The 19,860-nt window shown below is 47.1% G+C and overlaps 1 protein-coding gene and 1 long non-coding RNA gene across 2 annotated transcripts in view; one reads left to right on the top strand and one right to left on the bottom strand.

Moving 5' to 3' along the window:
• LOC138300728 (uncharacterized) overlaps positions 1-19,860 on the top strand; it is a 158,807-nt gene that overhangs the window by 38,986 nt on the left and 99,961 nt on the right. The window lies entirely within an intron of this gene.
• The window catches only part of LOC138300729 (uncharacterized), a 106,840-nt gene continuing 106,303 nt past the window's right edge, over positions 19,324-19,860 (bottom strand). The window contains exon 4 of the long non-coding RNA XR_011204993.1: positions 19,324-19,817. This is a non-coding gene — a long non-coding RNA (uncharacterized lncRNA). The remainder of the gene's footprint in view (positions 19,818-19,860) is intronic.

Here is a 19,860-nt window from a genome sequence, read left to right as displayed (position 1 = left end):
CAAAGTGGGGGGCGACCCTTGCCCAAGCCCCCCCCCATCCACTAACACACACACACACACACACTATCCCTGGTGTCTACGTGGCTTCTGCCCCCCTTGGGGGCAGGTGGGTCTAGAAAAATAGGCCCATCTGCCCCCAGGGGGGGCAGAAATGGCCAACAGGTCAATGCCCCCCTTGGGGGGGCGCCCCGTGCCCAAGGGGACGCCCCCCCACAAAAATAAACACATTAAAAAAAAACCCTGGCGTTCTAGTGGTTTCTGCCACCCTTGGGGGCAGATCAGCCTAAAAATAATAGGCTGATCTGTCTCCAAGGGGTGCAGAAATGGCCTGGGTACATGTGCCCCCAAAGTGGGGGGCGACCCTTGCCCAAGCCCCCCCCCCATCCACTAACACACACACACACACACACTATCCCTGGTGTCTACGTGGCTTCTGCCCCCCTTGGGGGCAGGTGGGTCTAGAAAAATAGGCCCATCTGCCCCCAGGGGGGGCAGAAATGGCCAACAGGTCAATGCCCCCCTTGGGGGGGCGCCCCGTGCCCAAGGGGACACCCCCCCACAAAAATAAACACATAAAAAAAAATCCCTGGCGTTCTAGTGGTTTCTGCCCCCCTTGGGGGCAGATCAGCCTAAAAATAATAGGCTGATCTGTCTCCAAGGGGTGCAGAAATGGCCTGGGTACATGTGCCCCCAAAGTGGGGGGCGACCCTTGCCCAAGCCCCCCCCCATCCACTAACACACACACACACACACACTATCCCTGGTGTCTACGTGGCTTCTGCCCCCCTTGGGGGCAGGTGGGTCTAGAAAAATAGGCCCATCTGCCCCCAGGGGGGGGCAGAAATGGCCAACAGGTCAATGCCCCCCTTGGGGGGGCGCCCCGTGCCCAAGGGGACGCCCCCCCACAAAAATAAACACATAAAAAAAAAACCCTGGCGTTCTAGTGGTTTCTGCCCCCCTTGGGGGCAGATCAGCCTAAAAATAATAGGCTGATCTGTCTCCAAGGGGTGCAGAAATGGCCTGGGTACATGTGCCCCCAAAGTGGGGGGCGACCCTTGCCCAAGCCCCCCCCCCATCCACTAACACACACACACACACACACACTATCCCTGGTGTCTACGTGGCTTCTGCCCCCCTTGGGGGCAGGTGGGTCTAGAAAAATAGGCCCATCTGCCCCCAGGGGGGGCAGAAATGGCCAACAGGTCAATGCCCCCCTTGGGGGGGCGCCCCGTGCCCAAGGGGACGCCCCCCCACAAAAATAAACACATAAAAAAACATCCCTGGCGTTCTAGTGGTTTCTGCCCCCCTTGGGGCAGATCAACCTAAAAATAATAGGCTGATCTGCCCTCAAGGGGGGCAGAAATGGCCCTAAAAGACATGCCCCCCAAAGGGGAGCGACCCTTGCCCAAGGGGGCGCCCCCCCATCCACTACACACACAATCCCTGGTGCCTAAGTGGCTTCTGCCCCCCTTGGGGGCAGATGGACCTAAAAAAAATAGGCCGATCTGCCCCCAAGGGGGGCAGAAATGGCCAACAGTTCTCTGCCCCCTTGGGGGGGGCGCCCCTTGCCCAAGGGGGCACCCCCTCCCAACATACCTGCACAGAAAATATAATTCCCTGGTGATCCAGTGGTTTCTGCCCCCCTTGGGGGCAGATCCGCCTAAAAAGTAGGCCAATCTGCCCCCAAGGGGGGCAGAAATGGCCGTAACTAATTGCCCCCACAAGGGGAGCGACCCTTGCCCAAGGGGCCGCTCCCCGCCAGCAAGAAACACGAGCAAACAACAAAAAAAACAAATCCCTGGTGTCTAGTGGGCATTCCTGCTGCCCGATCGCAATGCTATCGGGCAGCAGGAATGCTCAAAGAGACACCGGGGGAAAGGAAAAGCCTTTCCTTTCCCCCGGTGCCTCTTTAGCCCAAACCCCCCACCCACCGGGAAGAGGAACTCACCTCTTTCCTCGTCGCCGCACAGGAAGCAAATGGCTTCCTGTGCGGCGAAATCCCCATAATGAAGTCAGCGCGCGATCGCGCGCTGACGTCATTATGGGGAGGTGGGGGTGTCGGGGGTGGAAGGGGAAGGGCTTCCCCTTCCATCCCTGACTTTGGGGGGGTGGGGGGAAGCACACAGAGGGAGCGAGAGCGCTCCCTCTGGGCTGTGTGCCGAGGACGTAGTGGTTACGTCCTCGGCACAGCAGCACTGTGCCGCGGGACGTAACCACTACCTTGGTATGTTCCAAACCATGACTTCCATCTTTGCGTCATGAACAAATTACTCTGCAACCCTTCCAAATTCTGTGGTCTGCCACTCCAATGCTGCTAAAGTACTCTGCAGATTAGATATTTAGACCACACCACAAGATCTTCAGCGTATAGAGAAACCTTCTTTTGACAACCATTACAACTGAAGGGGAGGATACTCTTCTCTTTTCTGATTTTACATGCTAGGGGTTCTACATACAAATTAAATAATAAGGGGGATATTGGACACCCCTGTCTCATTCCCCTAGATATCTTAAAAGGCTAAGTCAATCTTCCACTCACCAGAACTCTGGCACTTGGATTTTGATAGATCATATGGAGTGGCCTACAAATTCTCTTCCCCAAATTAAAAAGCCTAAGCATGGTTCATAAATAGGTCCAGTTCATTTTGTCGAATGCCTTTGTGGCATCCATCATTACCACTGCCAAAGGCACCTTGTAGGTCGTAGCCAGATCCATTGAGCCAATCAAGCCGTAGGTCAGCTCATGCAAGGCTCTCCCATTGACAAAACCCTTTTGATCAGCATGCTGGAGACCACCAATGACACCACTCAACCTTTCAGAAAGAACCTTGGCAAAGATATTATAGTCACAATTTAGAAGCAGGATTGGCCTATATGAATCACAGCTCATTGGATGCTTCCCTGGTTTTACAATTAGTGTGTCAATGGCCTCATCCCAGGATGGGGTAGCAGGAACCCTGTCTCAAAACTCTCCCCGAATAACGTCATCATAATCGTAAGAATGCTATCATCCAATGTGCTGTACATTTAGAGAGGAAGACCATCTGGGCCAGCTGGTCTTAATTGCTCGTTGAACTTCAAACCCCTCGATATAGCTATTAAGAACAGAGTTCTGTTCATTGGTTGACATACCTAGATAGTCATCATCAACCCACCCCCTCACTTCCGCCTCAGAAACCAGCAAGTCTTCAAAGTATAGATCTTCAAAGACAAACAAAAAGCATTTTTGATCTCTCCACTATTGCTCAGATTGTCTCCAGTCTTATTACAATGTATTCACTAGAAGAATTCCTAGCCAGATCTGACTTTATCTTCCAGGCTAATAACTTCCCACAATTTTCCCCATACTCAAAATGGGTTAATTTGCTAGCTTCCCATCTTTTCCTGACTTGGCCTTCTACAAGTGCCACCAACCTATCTTTTGTTATTTGCAGTGACTCCACCAACAAATCTATCTTGCTAGGGTCCAGTGCCCATTGGGTCAATTCCCCCTCAATCTTCCTCACTTTTGCCTCCAACTTGTAAATCTCCTTATTATAAGACTTTCTTGGAAAGGAAACTAAGCTATTAATTCTAGCCCTTAGAAAGTATGTCTGATATCAGGCCCAAAGGGGCTGAGCCTACATTAATATGGAAAAACTCCTCAGTTTCCAACCGCAGCTACATTACTGCCTTCTCAGCTAGCAAAAGAGTATGGTCTAACATCCACCTCCACTGTTCAACCTTACCATCTAGCTTAAAATCAAGGCAAATTGCAGAGTGGTCTCATGGGTGGGCCAATATGTGCTGGATACCTTGAACATGCTCCTTTAGATTCCGATCAACTAAATAGTAGTATATTCTTGCTGATGCCCATATTTATGAAAATATGTGTTTTGCTTGCAATTGTGACTAGATCTAAGGTCCTTTTGTTGTGTTGATAGATTATTCTTTATATGCTTGATTTGATTTCTTGTGCTGGCTCTGAAAGGAGGTCATCCACTCTGTGAAGTTTTGGATCCACAAGAGGTAACAGATGTCAATAAAGAGTGAGGGGGGCAGACTTCTGTTGGATAGACATTGTTACAGTCCTGCTTTATGTGATTGTCATTACAAGATGGCGTTTGAAGAGGTTTATCAAGATCAATTGTATTATTGTCATTGTTTTTGAAATTATGGGTTGTCAGTGCTCAAAGTATGTAACTGTTTAGGGCCTGCAGGGTGGACTATGGTAAAGTCCTTCTCTGACCAACAATTTGAGGCAAATCTTTTTAGCACGACTTTCTGGTGTTGAGTGGATGGACTTTCCTGACTCCCCACTGAGTGACCTGCTGGGGTGGGACCACGTCCTCCAGCAGGCCTTGAGGCATTACAGGTTGGCCATGAAGAGGGGGCTCATGCCATATGTTTCAAAAGCGCTTTTCACCACCGCAGTGTGTGACGCATCTGGGCACGTGCCCGGATGATGACTGGGACAAGAGAAGGCCTATCTGTGTCCATCCACAGCCGTACAATGCTAGGCTGGGCCACCCCTCTGACAACAGTGATTAATTTTGGGCTATTCTGGTGAGCCCTTCCTCATATTATCACCCGTTTAGAATGGGCAAGTGAAAACAGCCAGATGCTCTGCCCCCTCACATAAACCCACAAGCATTGACAATATGCTGGAGCATGCTATTGGGGTTGTGTATAATAAAATTGCCCTGACTGAGCACAGGCTATCGCTTGGTCAGGCAAATAGTCTCAGGAGTATGGCAAATGCTATTGAATCAGTACAAAATCGTAGTTTAACACAGGAGATCGCTGTAAGAGATGCTGGAGAAATAGTATTCCCCTGTGGCTCTCCCTTTACGCATGATGCCATTGGTGCTACAGTGAGTGATGGATCTCCTCTGGCATACTTGAGGACTAATAGCCCTACTCCCAACTCTGAACCGGCCACTAAATGGAAAAAGTCAATTGCCCCTATTGCTACGGCAAGACCACAGTCTGGCCTATCTGGTCCTGGAAGGGAGGCAACTTTTTCATTTTTGGGCACAGTTGAGCTTGAGGAATCGTATAATAGACTTTCAGCGCTCATTTAAGACCTATCAAAGACCACTTGGAATTAATCAAATCCCACCTAGTTCCTTCACATAAAACTCACAATTCATTCAACATTGAGACTAATTGCACTGTAAACTTGTTTCTGGAGAGAGGCTCCTGGGGAGTTTGGTGGAAAACCATCGACAAAACCAAGTATTTCCACAGACAGCGCCTCACCATTTGCCTATTTTATAGGGTGATGTGAGACACTCAAGTGCTAACCTTAGCACAGGGGACTCTTCCGCAGGTGCTAGACCTATTTTGATGCCTCCTCCTCAGTCACAGATCCCTACTTCGACAGATTCCTATCTCACCCAATGTAGCATGCAAAGCACTATGGCCCCTTCTCTCCAAGCCCAAAGAAAGTCACAAGTACTTGTTCAAAGTTTACATCCCTTCCCCAAATCTACGCCATTGGTGGCTGTCTTGGTGGGTGTCCCCCCTCTGAGACTGGGACTGGTGGAATCCACTCAGAAACGTATGCATAAAGCCAAACATTGGTGTACTTTTAATGGAAGGATGGGTTGCCATGTTTGTGTTAATATCATTATAGCCAGACGGGTGGTTTGGTTAGGTTTTGGTCATAAATCACTTGAGGGGGATTGTATTGTATTGAATTTTAGCTGCCCTGATATAGCTGGGCACATGATACAGCATTGTGCTACTAAAGGTGTGCAGGGAACAGGCATGAAGGTGCTTTCGCTTGGACTTTTTCTATCCCCACAGCTACTCATGGGAGAGGGTAACCTAGAAACATGTGTACCCAGCATATTGGCAGATAGACCCCGTTAGCAAGGGTATTATATCACCAATACAGCTGAGAAATAGATTTCAGCCACTGAGAGACCTGGATAGTAATGATTGACTCAATCCTGTACTTGGGATTCTCTCTCAGATTGTAGACAGGTTTGTCGATGCTACAGTTTCCCCTACAGTCAAAGATATTGATAAGGAGACTTCCCTTTTAAAAATTTGTACTTGGAATATTGTTGGGTTGGGTAATAAAAGGGATAACAAGGCCTATGTAAAGACAATCTCAGACTACCAGATTGTGGGTTTACAGGCAACCTGGGACCCATTAATCCTGTTTTATTTGGATTGTAATATTCCTTTTTTTTCACCTGTAGTATCTTCCTCTGCGGGCAGGGCAAAGGGGGGCCTGCTTACTTTGGTATCCCTGCAATTGCGGAGTACCCCCACTCAAGTAGAATCTGGCTCCGGTAGTCTAGTGACTGTTCATTTAGACTTTGAGGGTTTACAGAGTCTTTCTTACTAAATTTTTATATCTCTTTTGTAGGGGAAACCCCTACAAAGCATTGTGGGCTTTAATGTCTTTTTTACAAGCACTTGATGAGAAACATAATTTTACCTTATTCGGTTATCTTATTGGGCGATTAAAATTTTTCACTTATGGCCTCTGGGCTGCCATAGATCAGTGGCCCCTCATAAAATAGAATTCAGTTTGGGTAATCATTTCAAGCACTCCATTGAGGAAAGCGTATTTGATGATGCGATCCCCGACATTAATTTAGTTTCCATGAGAGACTGTATAGAGGAACCAATTATTCCCACATTTACTGTTAGAGGGGTTAACACGGTCATTGGCTATATGTTTTTTTTAACCTTTTTAGCTCAGTTTGTGCACCGCTTCAAGGTCAAAGGGTTCCCAGTTTAGTGATCATAACAATCGAATCCTATCTCTGGACAAAGGGAAGACCTATGATTTAAGTAAAATTAGCGGCCCCAGTAATAGTGATACTGTACCCCAAGACCAAGGACGTAGATCAATTGACTCCTTTTTTACACCCTCTACGCCTTTTGTGACCATGACATTAAATTGTGTATGAAGGATACCATTAGTAGGATTAGCTAACAGGTTTCTAACAACCTTGGGGATCCAGACAGCAAGAGGGATTGTGTAGTTAGAGATGGTTTGATTTAAATTGTTCAAAGGCCCATCAAAGTTTATTAATTGCATTAAAGAGAAACCCTAGAGACAGGATTGAGCTAGCAAGGAGGAGAAAGGACTGAAAATGTGCCTTGTTATCTCTGAAAAGGGAAATTAAAGGGAAAGCTTGGGACAATCTTTTGCACCCTTACGTGCTCAGCAATAGTGCTAGGTTTTAAGAAATCATTAATCGCCCATTCTTTACTGGTGTAACGAATAGTACAGTAGCCTTACCATTTCTCCAGATATATTGATAAATCATTTCTCAGGGATTTATGGTAGTTTATTGGATGTCCTTTCAACTCCGCCCACGCAATCATGAAGGGTGAACTCTTCCTTTTGCTTCATGAAAGAAGAGGTAGCAGCTGCTATTGTAACCATGGCTAAGAATAAGGAGCCGGGCCCAGATTGGGTCCTTGCCGATTTATTTAAACAGGACCCCCGGGCAAAGATTTTAATGGATGTGTTTAATGCCGCCTGGAGAAAAGGTTCCCTCGCTTCATGGCTGAGGTCTGTAACTATCCCAGTGTTTAAAAAGGGAGACAGGTCCAATCCCCATTGTTACAGGCCAATTTATCCTATAGATTCAACTGTTAAGGTCCAAGGCAGGGTGATTCTGGCTGGACTCTCCGATTAGATGGAACAAAATAACTTAGGGGGTCATTTTGACCTCGGCGGTCTTTTTCTAAGACCGCCGAGGGACCGCCGTGCGGAAGACTGCCAGTGGTGGCGGTTTGCCGCTCGGCCTATTATGACCATTGGCAGCTCTCCGTCCTTTTACGGACGGAGAGCCGCCAACAGCCATACTGGCGGGCGGCGGGGAAGTGGAGGTTGCTCCACCTCCACCGCCACGCCAACCAAACCACGCCCAGCGAATCACGTCCTGTGATTCGGCGTGGCGGTGTTCTGTTGGCGGTGTGGTGTCGGCAGAGCAGCCCCCATGGCCCCCGTCCCCTCCCGGAGGGTCGGCGGACCAGGTAAGTTGATCATCCGTGAGGGGAGGGGGGTAGGGGTGTTGTGTGTTGTGTGCGTGCGTGGGGGTATGCGTGTGTGTATGTAGAGGGGGTGTGTGAGTGCATGTATGCTTTCGGGGTGTTGTGTGTATGGGAATGAGTTTGTGTATGTCTGTAGTTATGTCTGTATGGATGTGTGCGTGTATGTTTGAATGTGGATGTGCGTGTCTGACTGTGTGTGTGGATGTTTGCATGTATGTCGGTGTGTGTGCGTGTGTGTGTGTTGGTGGTGCCTGCATGCGTGTCGTGTGTGTATGAGTGTTGGTATGTTGGGGGTCGGGGTGGGGAGTGGGGTCCAGCCACCTTTGGCGGGTGGCACGGGTGGTGGGGGGGTTGCAGAGGGAGTCGGGTGGGAGTGGGGGGTGAAGGAATTCCCTGGCACTGATAGTGCTTACCGCCATGGATTTCATGGCGGTTTCAAACCCCATGAAATCCATGGAGGTAAGCCGGGTCAAAATACCGGCGGCGGTATAGTGAGGGCCGTCAGGCTGGAGACCCTGGTCTCCAGCCCGGCGGGCGGAATGGAAAACCGGTGGATGACCATGGCTGTAACCGCCATGGTCATAATACAAAAAAAGACCTCCAGCCTGTTGGCGGTCTTACCGCCGCTTCTCCGCCTTCCGCCAGGGTCGTAATGACCCCCTTAATCTCCTATTTTTAGTTTGGATTTAGGCAGGGAAAAAGAATACTAGACCAATTACTCAATCTGCATTGGATAATTGCCAAATGTACTGTGGCCAAGAGAGGGAATATTCATCTAGCTTTCATGGACTTATCTTTGGTTTTTGACCATGTCAATGGAGCTAAATTATGCTCTTTGTTGATTGACCTAGGGTTTGACCCAGAGGCGGCTACCACAAATATCAAGGGGAGGGGCGGGGGATGACGGGAATGGGGGGGAATACATTTAAATTAAAAAATAAAGACTTACTGTTCTTAGCTGCCGTGTCCTCTCCTGCCGCCTCACTTGGGACACCAAAACAGGCTCCCCAGCAATCCCAAGCTAGCATGAAAGCAGTGTCAGAATTGGTCTGAGCGGCTCGGACTGCCGGTCAGACACAACCCTGGGCCTGCGCAGTTACTCCAATCCGGCAGGGCTGCAGAAACCCAAGTGCGCCTGTTTGTTTGGACTGCCATCTTAGCTGTTGAAACACACATGTACACTTAGTGCACTCAATTCCTCATCTCTCCTTCCACCTCCCGTGGCTCAGCCCTGCCCATCCCTTCACATGATGGCTGAGCCAGCAGCAGAAAAATAAAATGATATTCAAGTATCGTTTTATTTTTCTGCTGCTGGCTTTTAGCCAGAGGGGTGACGCTCGTCTACCATTGTGGAGGAGCCGCCACTGGTTCGACTACAATATTGTCAATTTTCTCCATGAACTCCATCAGTACTTCACAGCAGTAGTCAGGTATAACCAGAATGGGTCTTTTTCGTCTCCAATAATGGTGCACAAAGGGGTCAGGCAAGGCTGCATCTGAGCCCCACTTTCATTTATATCACGTACAAACAATCTAGGCCCATCCTTGTGTGTGGCTTCCAAGAACATTCCTCTGTGGAGTTGCAGCTTATCCCTACACTTTCATACACCGATTACACCGTTTTGATAGCTTGAATAGCAGTGGGCATTCAGCGACTCCTTAATTCCTTTATAGAGTTCATGGCTTCCCTAGATATCCCTAGACATGAATACCAACTATTCCACATCCCACACAATGGCTATTGGTTATAAAAATAAATCCCCGAAAATAAACTTCAGTGAAGGATAGGAAGTGTCTAGGGTTTCTACCTTTCCACACTTTTTGAAGAGAGGGGTTCCTGGGCTACCAGAAAGAAGGGTTAAATGAAATTTGTTGGCCAAATCAGTAGCCTCGATTTTTGAATTTGCAAAAAGATTAGGGACTAAGGGCCAAATGTATCAAGAAAGGCGTTTGCGAATCGCAAATAGCGATTTTTAAGAAATCGCTATTTCCGAGTCGCAATATGCGATGTAACATATTTGCGAATTGGAATTAGCGATTTCTTAAAAAACGCTATTTGTGGTTTGTGAGGCCCAAATACCGAATCGCAGTTTGCGAGAACGCAATTTGCGATTCAGTAATTGAAAATCGCAAATTGCGAGAACGCACACCTGGCAGAGCCTGATGACATCACAAGCAGGAAGTGAGTCATCCCAGGCAGTTTGCAGGTGCCACACCCAAAGGAGCACTGAGAGAGAGACAGCTCAGCCACAGTGAGCAAGTCTGTGAACAAGGCAGGACTGCACAACCACCATGATCACCTCTGTACAGGGAAAGGAGAAGGGAGAGAGGAAAAGGAAACTCAAGTTTAGTGAGCAGGAACTTGAGGTGCTCACTGAGGAGATGGTAAGGAGCCATGACCGTCTGTTTGGAAAAAGCTCACTCCAGGTCCCTGAGAGTGAAAAGCACAGACTCTGGGCAGACATTCAGACAAAAATCTGTGCTGTGGGAGTTGCGCAGCGCTCTGTGGAGGAGATAAAGAAGAGGTGGTACAACCTGCGTTCCCGTGCCAAGGAGAGGGTGGCAAGACGACTGCAGGAGGCAAGGAGCACAGGAGGCGGACCACCCACCGAGACACCCTCCACCCCGATGGAAGACCTGGTGAAGTCGACACTCCTCCCAGAAGCTTTCAGTGGGGTCACTGACATCGACAGATCCGGCACACCAAGCACCAGTAAAGGTAAGTGCAATATTGAAATGTAACCCCATATGTGTATGTACAAATGCCCCTTAGGAACTAGCAAGTAGTGCAAAGCATTGTGAGAAGTAGTCCATTCCACATTTTAGAAGCGGCACATCAATGCCTTATGGGAGTGGTAGTCCACAACCCAGAGCTGAAAGTAGCACATAGAATGTAATTAGGCCGAGCAACACCCAGAACACCCACAACATAGTGATATGATGTAACTGTACATTTATTACCATTGTGTGACCTTTGGTGATACATACATAACTGACATGATGCACATTGTCGTTGCAGGTGGCCCAGGCCTAGCAGCATCTGCAAGTGCCGTTGTGGGGAATACTGAAACCCACCCAGCATCTGACTCAAACACCAGTGAGTCACAGAATATAGCACCTATCAGACGCAGGGCTAGGGCTGTACCGCTACCTGAATTGAGCCAGGACTCTGACCACATGCGGGATGACGGCCACACACCTTGCCCAGATGGCAGATGCACTGTTATGCAGGAGTCCCAGCCCCAGCGTAGCACAACACCCCGCAGGAGGCCTACGTATGCAGGCGCACAGCATATTGAAGCAGGAGAGGGGCCATCAGTCTTCGGTGGCCTGGAATCTGCTATGTTGAAACAGCAGCGCCTGCAAAACAGGAAAATCTCAGCTTTACAAAGACAGATGCAGGCACACAATTCCAACATGGGGGGGCTGCATCGGCAGTTGGAGTGCCTCAATTCCAACCTCACAAAACTGCATGAGGGACAGATCAAAGCTTCTGAGAACACCAGGGAGCTGACAAGTGCAGTGAGGGAACTGTGTGCAGAGCAGCAGCACGACAGAGTCAGCCACCGCAGGTAGGAGAGGCGTTTTATAGGGATGTTTGGTGGTTTCTGTTGCTCAGTCAATCGCCTTGCAACTTCAACAGCCCTCATATCGCGGCGTGCTGTGGCCGCACAGGTGGAGGCAGCGCACAGCAGTAGGGATGTGGCACAGGACTGGTGCAGATCACAAATGTGCTTGACAATATGCTGGGTAACCGCTCTGCCACACCAAGTGAACTGGGACTGGGGGACACTGAGGACACATCTAGCCTCAGCAGCGTAGCAGTGCCCACCACTGATGCTAGGCGTCGCAGTGCCAGGCACAGCACTGCCACTGAGGACGAACACAGAGGTGCCAGTGAGGCCACTGCGCACTGAAGTGGCTTGCGTAGCCGTAGGAAGTGACAGTAATGGCCACAGGGGACTGTTTTCTCATTCTGTGATACAGTAAACTATGATTGAATAGTGAGATACTGTTATCTGCTTTTTTTAAAGTTACATAATCTTATTTGTGCTGCTAGTGAAACTTATGTTACCTGACATTAAGGTAATAAATATTCAAACTACAAGTACACATGTCAGTAGAGTTGTGTTGTTATTACTTACATCTGAAATGGTTCTGTGTGATGTCAGCACACCTTTGCCTGGCCTCTGCTGCACTGGTCCTGTCTGCTGGCTGTAGGGGGGGTATGGGATCATCATCCTCATCAGAGTCTGAATCAGATATTTCCACAGGTATGCCCCTGGTGGTAGCTATATTGTGCAAGATCGCACAAGTAGCCACTATTCTACATGTCGTCTACGGGCTGTACTGTAGTGCCCCTCTACTTTTGTGGAGGCACCAGAAGCGATTCTTCCGCAGCCCAAAGGTGCACTCCACCACATTGCGGGTTGCCCTGCGTGCTGCATTGTATCTCCATTCTGCAGGTGTTGTAGGATTGAGGTAGGGCGTCATCATGTAGGTGCGCACTGCGTAGGCACTGTCTCCTGGAAGGAACAGAGGGTATGATGAGTAAGTGAGCCATCTGACGTCACAACGCCATCAATGCACCAGTGTACAGAGGGTCAATACCTAGTAGATATCCTTCACCAAATTCCCCAGCTAGCAGTCTTGTGTGAATCCCGCTGTGGTGAAAGATGTATGAATCATGTGTGCTCCCTGGGTACCTGGCCACGAGATCATTTATGATATAAGAGGCATTGCATATCACCTGTATATTCATGGAATGTTGGTATTTACAGTTGCGGTACACATACTCTGTGGCCGATGGTGGACAGATTGCAACATGTGTCCCATCTATGGCACCTAGGACGTGGGGGAACTGTGCTATCTGGTAGAAATCTATTTTTGTCTGATGTATTTCCTGTGGGGTGTGGGGAATCTGATGTATTGGTGTATCCTACTCAGCATGGCGTTGATAAATGCATTGAAAAATCTAGAAAGGGCACTCTGTGATACTCCTCCAGCTGCTGCTATGATCCCTTGATAGCTCCCTGAGGCAAGTAGGTGCACATGGGTGGGTATGCTATTGGTCCTCTGTGTTGTGCGCTGCAGTATGGGTTGTAGCTCAGCTATCAGGTCAAGTATCATGGCTGAGCTTAACCTGTACTTCTCAAAAATGTCCTCCTCAGTCTGTTCAAAAAGGGTAATGCACACTCAGAAAATGTGCTCCTGTCTCCTCCTCCCTCTCCTCAAACCTGCCAAGATCCTCATTCTCCTCGCCATGACGTAGAGTGCAGCCATTGTGGAAAAGAGTCTGAGGCATTCTGGACCTCTTTATATAGGTTGCAACTGGTTACCTCCTGGTTTCACTTAGTGGTATTTTGCATGTGCAAAAGGCCATTCTGCAAAAAAATCGCTATTTGCGATTTTTTGATGCATCGAATTGCGACTTGGTTTTGCAAGTCGCATTTTGCATCTCACAATTTCCGACTTGAAATACCAACTCATTTCATGTCGCAAATTGCGAGACGCAAAATGCGACACGCAAAACCAGGTCGCAACGCAAAAAATCGATATTTTTGCGATTCCTTATTTTTGGTCTGCGAATGCCTTCCATGCATCGCAGACCAAGTTTTTGCATTCGCAAACGGCCAATTTTAGCGATTCACACCGTTTGCGAATGCAATTTAGTTTGATACATCTGGCCCTAAGGCCCTGATTTATACTTTTTGGTGCAAAACTGTAGTAACGCAGTTTTGCACCAAAAAGTTTAACACCGGCTTACACCATTTCTGAGCACTAGCAGGGCACCATATTTCTGGAACGGTGCAAGCCGGTGCAAAGGGTAGGCTAGCATAAAAAAATATAACGTTAGTCTGGTGGGGCTGGCGGAATGGAAGAAGGTGGTTTTGCACCACAAAATGACGTTAGGAAGGTTAGAGTAAAAAAATGACTTGAACTAGCCTAGCATCATTTATGGTGCTAAGACCATAGCGTCATTTTTTGCACGGGAACGCCTACTTTGCATCTCATTGACGCAAAGTAGGTTTCCACGTCCAAAAAATGACTTTAACTCCATACATGTGGCGCTAGACGGGTATAGCCAAAGTATAAATATGGAGTTAGTTTTGCACCGAATTTGCATAAACAAAATGACGCAAATTTGGGACAAAACAAGTATAAATATGCCCCCAAGTCCATACAGGCGATGGTAAAGGTTTATCAAGCTAAGTGAATATCCATCACTAGCTATGGGAATGGTTTATGGGGTTACAAGAACTGCGGAGAGATCCAGAGATTGGAAAATAATTGTATACAAAGATTGCTGTCAGTTCCCTGGACAGTTGCTCCATTTATAGCCCACGAAGAACTGGGGTTAAAATATATCTCCGATAGGCTGACCCGTTTGCCTTTAGTAATATGGTTTACAATCCGGGCAAGTACAGAACTAGTTCTGAACAAGGCAATCATCAGAGACTGACATTCTTTGCATAAAGGTTATACTATCCGGTGGCTACGTTGTAATAAATGCTCATTAGAAAAATCGGGGTGTCCACCCCTATACAGGTCTCCAGAAAAGATTACCTAGAAAGATTTGCCCTGGGTCAAAAAAGCTGACAGAAAAGCTAGAGAACTTATGGCACACATTCTTTTGAAAACTGGTTTACCTGTAGAGCCTTATTTGAAGGTGGTTATAACATCCCACCATAGTTTCCTGTTAAGACGCTTTGGGTTGAATCTCTTGCATTGGCTCTTAGCTGAGCAACAGAGTAAACATTATGTGAAAGACCTCGGGCCTTGTTCATTCATAATTTCTCGCCCCAAGACATTATGCAGGGATTCTGTCAAGTGAGTCCGACCCTGATTTATCTTCAAATGCTGTTGAGCCCTCTAGTTTGTTTTTTTGCTTATAGCTGTTTGTCAGGCGCCCATAGAGGCAGAAAAATATGCTTGAAATAAAGAAGTCGTCTGAGATTGTGTTAATTTATCTCTGTATTTTTAAAACGAATGAAATGCTTTTATGGTAATCTGATACATTAACTATTTATTGTTTTTGCATGTGATGCTTTTATGTTTTTTTTTAACCGAATAAAGTATTTTGACCTGACCTGAGTGGCTATTTCAGTGTGCTGCAATACCATAGCCTGTACTTGTGCCATACAGTTGCCTGTAGGGTTCCAAAGGTCCGTTCTGAAATTATGGCTGTCCCATAAATGTACGTTAATCATTCCGGCAAAGAAATGTATCTATATCTCTCTGTCGCAATCCTAGACTTTTCGAACACACTCCGAGTGTAAATATTGGACCAGAAATGTGCGTATTTCACTGCAATCACTTATTTATCTGGTGTCAGAATTCTGTTTGCTTCTCCCCAAAACATTGTCGATCATAATTGCTAGGTCTTTTCATCGCATAAATCTAATCAATCACCCTCGGAGTGTTAAGTTCAACTCATTTTTTAGAATTCAGGTGTCTAGCCAACAACATTATATAAAATATTAGCTGACTTCATTCTGGTCCAAGCTTTCCATGTCTTTTACGTTTACACTAAATATAATTAACAAAGGGCTTACCTCTTTTTACTTGCGTCGTCCCAGAGTGTTTTTCGGACTGGGCATTTTGCAAATATGGATTCTTTACCAGCATTTAACATTTTTAAATGCTGCAGTTCCTGCAAAATATTTCATAGGGTGCCGCCAACTTTGTAATCTTGGAAGGGGTCCAGTATGTCTATATAAACTAAAAAGATGGTTACTTCTGAGGGTAGCTGGAATGACAAAGGAATAAAACATGTTTATAAAGATGTTTGCCATTTTTCTTCCAACTCCTCCTTAGGCAAGTATCCTTTCCATGTTTCATATGGCGAAGGTCTTCATCATCAGCTTCACACAAGTATCTGCACGAGTTTGAAAGCTCCTTTTTAAATTGTTCTTGTATATGTAGTTCTCTGTCATGTTCAGCTGCGTTATTCCTTCCCCAGTTTTACACATTGTACCATCTTTGTAGATATTTAAATGTAGATAATTTTCCATTGATCTTTATCCATTATGTCACCCAATAGTAAACAGTTTCCGCATTGAGAGAAAGCCTCAATGCATCTTTTAAACATAACGCCCCACCTCCCGCCCGGAAATCCCAAATTAGTGCACACTTGCTGTAAGGAAATGGCTCCCTGTTGCAGTTACCCCCGACTTTTTGCCTGATACTGATGCTGACTTGACTGAGAAGTGTGCTGGGACCCTGCTAACCTAGCCCCAGCACCAGTGTTCTTTCACCTAAAATGTACCATTGTTTCCACAATTGGCACACCCCTGGCACACAGATAAGTCCCTTGTAAAAGGTACCAGTGGTACCAAGGGCCCTGTGACCAGGGAAGGTCCCTAAGGGCTGCAGCATATGTTGTTCCACCCTAAGGGACCCCTCACCTAACACATGCACACTGCCATTGCAGATTGTGTGTGTTGGTGGGGAGAAAAAGGCAAAGTCGACATGGCATCCCCCTCAGGATGCCATGCACACAAAATACTGCCTGTGGCATAGGTAAGTCACCCCTCTAGCAGGCCTTACAGCCCTAAGGCAGGGTGCACTATACTACAGGTGAGGGCATAGCTGAATGAGCAATATGCCCCTACAGTGTCTAAGTCTATTCTTAGACATTGTAAGTACAGTTGTGGCCATATTAAGTATATGGTCTTGGAGTTTGTCAAAAACGAACTCCACAGCTCCATAATGGCTACACTGAATACTGGGAAGTTTAGTATCAAACTTCTCAGAATAATAAACCCACACTGATTCCAGTGTTGGATTTATTAAAACATGCACACAGAGGGCATCTTAGAGATGCCCCCTTGTATTTTACCCAATTGTTCAGTGCAGGACTGACTGGTCTATGCCAGCCTGCTGCTGAGAGACGAGTTTCTGACCCCATGTGGTGAGGGCCTTTGTGCTCTCTGAGGACAGAAACAAAAGCCTGCTCTGGGTGGAGGTGCTTCACACCTCCCCCCTGCAGGAACTGTAACACCTAGCAGTGAGCCTCAAAGGCTCAGGCTTCGTGTTACAATGCCCCAGGGCACTCCAGGTAGTGGAGATGCCCGCCCCCTGGACACAGCCCCCACTTTTGGCGGCAAGTCCATGGGAGATAATGAGAAAAACAAGGAGGAGTCACCCACCAGTCAGGACAGCCCTAAGGTGTCCTGAGCTGAGGTGACCCCTGCCTTTAGAAATCCTCCATCTTGATTTTGGAGGATTCCCCCCATAGAAATAGGGATGTGCCCCCCTCCCCTCAGGGAGGAGGCACAAAGAGGATGTAGCCACCCTCAAGGACATTAGCCATTGGCTACTAACCCCCCAGACCTAAACACACCTTTAAATTTAGTATTTAAGGGTTCCCCAGAACCTAGGAACTCAGATTCCTGCAACCTAAGAAGAAGAGGACTGCTAAGCTGACCTAAACACACCCCTAAATTCAGTATTTAGGGGCTCCCCAGAACCTAGGAAACTAGATTCCTGCAACCTGAAGAAGAAGAAGGACTGCTGACCTGAAACCCTGCAGAGAAGACGGAGACACCAAATGCTTTGGCCCCAGCCCTACCGACCTGTCTCCCCACTTCGAGAAAAAACGCAACAGCGACGCGTCCCCCAGGGTCCAGCGACCTCTGAAGCCTCAGAGGACTACCCTGCATCTAAAAGGACCAAGAACTCCCGAGGGCAGCGGCCCTGTTCCAAAGAAACTGCAACTTTGCAACAAAGAAGCAACTTTTAAAGACCACACGTTTCCCGCCGGAAGCGTGAGACTTTCTACTCTGCAACCGATGCCCCCGGCTCGACCTGCGGAGAACCAACACTACAGGGAGGACTCCCCGGCGACTGCGACCCTGTGAGTAGCCAGAGTTGACCCCCTGAGCCCCGCCAGCGACGCCTGCAGAGGGAATCCAGAGGCTCCCCCTGACTGCGACTGCCTGTTTCAAAGAACCCAACGCCTGGGAAACACACTGCACCCGCAGCCCCCAGGACCTGAAGGATGCGACCTCCAGTGTAGGAGCAACCCCCAGTTGGCCCTCTCCCTTGCCAAGGTGGTGGCTACCCCGAGGAGCCCCCCCCCTTGCCTGCCTGCATCGCTGAAGAGACCCCTGGGTCTCCCCTTGAAACCTATTGCAAACCCGACGCCTGTTTGCACTCTGCACCCGGCCGCCCGTGCCGCTGAGGGTGTACTTTTTGTGCTGACTTGTGTCCCCCCCGGTGCCCTACAAAACCCCCCTAGTCTGCCCTCCGAAGTCGCGGGTACTTACCTGCTGGCAGACTAGAACCGTGGCACCCCCTTCTCCATTGAAGCCTATGCGTTTTGGGCACCACTTTGACCTCTGCACCTGACCGGCCTTGAGCTGCTGGTGTGGTAACTTTGGGGGTTGCATTGAACCCCCAGCGGTGGGCTACCTTGGACCCAACTTTGAACCCTGTAAGTGCTTTACTTACCTGAAAAACTAACAAATACTTACCTCCCCCAGGAACTGTTGAATTTTGCACTGTATCCAATTTTAAAATAGCTTATTGCCATTATTGCCAAAACTGTACATGCTATTGTGATGATTCAAAGTTCCTAAGATACCTGAGTGAAATACCTTTCATTTAAAGTATTGTTTGTAAATCTTGAACCTGTGGTTCTTAAAATAAACTAAGAAAATATATTTTTCTACATAAAAACCTATTGGCTTGGAATTGTCTTTGAGTGTGTGTTCCTCATTTATTGCTTGTGTGTGTACAACAAATGCTTAACACTACCCTCTGATAAGCCTACTGCTCGACCACACTACCACAAAATAGAGCATTAGAATTATCTCTTTCTGCCACTATCTTACCTCTAAGGGGATTTCTAACTTTGAAATAGTACATACAGAGCCAACTTCCTACACTTGCAGATGTAAACTGTTTCATGTTAGTGCCTCTGACCTTATTTGCTTTCTTATCTTCAATTTATAAGGGGACGCATTAGTGGTTCAATGGACTTATTGACTGCATTTAGGAAGTTCCCACCCTAAGTCTAATACATCATACTCCTCGTAAAACAAACAGTACATTTATTTAAGTCAGTAATTTATCACGCACCATGACCCATTTGGTCATGAATTATACCTTCAGCATATGTTAGAAAATGTATTTCCCTAGATTAACAACGATAATATCATGTAAATTAGCCACAAAACCATATGATATACATATAAAGAAAACACTGGCCAAATCTTCTAAAGAATCTCAATTTAACTAAAGCATTACTAAATAACCCTTCTAATGCCACAGTACAAATCAACAATAAAAGTAACTGCGCAATGGAAATAGCATACATTTGAATTCAGCAATTGAGTAACATCAATAGCAGTTTTAGTTAGATGGAGTAAACCTCACTAACCTCAGATTAGAATAGCATGTTTAGGCTTCATGCAAAACATTTTAGTTAACATAAATTTGGAAAACATCTAACTTTAGCTCCATCCAAAGCAGCAGTTGGTACTTAGAGACAAAAGACAAAATTTAGCAACAAGAAAACATCAGCATTTTGGTATACCTCTGCTCATGGATTGGCAAGCTGCCATTGTCTTCGTCAGTTGGACATCAGCTTGGTCAGCAACAGGACATGAAAGGGGAATGGTTTGGAAACTTTGGGACTCTAAGCTCTCCAAACCATTAACAAGGAAAGAAAGTTTAAGTAATAAATCATCAGGAACAGTTCGGCTCAAAAACGAGGGATAAGAAGGGGTGAAGCAGTAATCTCCTCAAGTCTTGGAAAGGTTCTCTTTAAGGCTTGCTCTGTAGTCTGGTTAAGTTGAATTTGCCTAAAGAATTTCATACGTTGCTATTAGTCAATGAATTGTACAT

The sequence above is a fragment of the Pleurodeles waltl genome, chromosome 6 (assembly GCF_031143425.1).
Source record: "Pleurodeles waltl isolate 20211129_DDA chromosome 6, aPleWal1.hap1.20221129, whole genome shotgun sequence".
Taxonomy (NCBI): domain Eukaryota; kingdom Metazoa; phylum Chordata; class Amphibia; order Caudata; family Salamandridae; genus Pleurodeles; species Pleurodeles waltl.
Note: the sequence above shows the minus strand (reverse complement) of the source record. Positions and strands in the feature narration are given on the sequence as shown.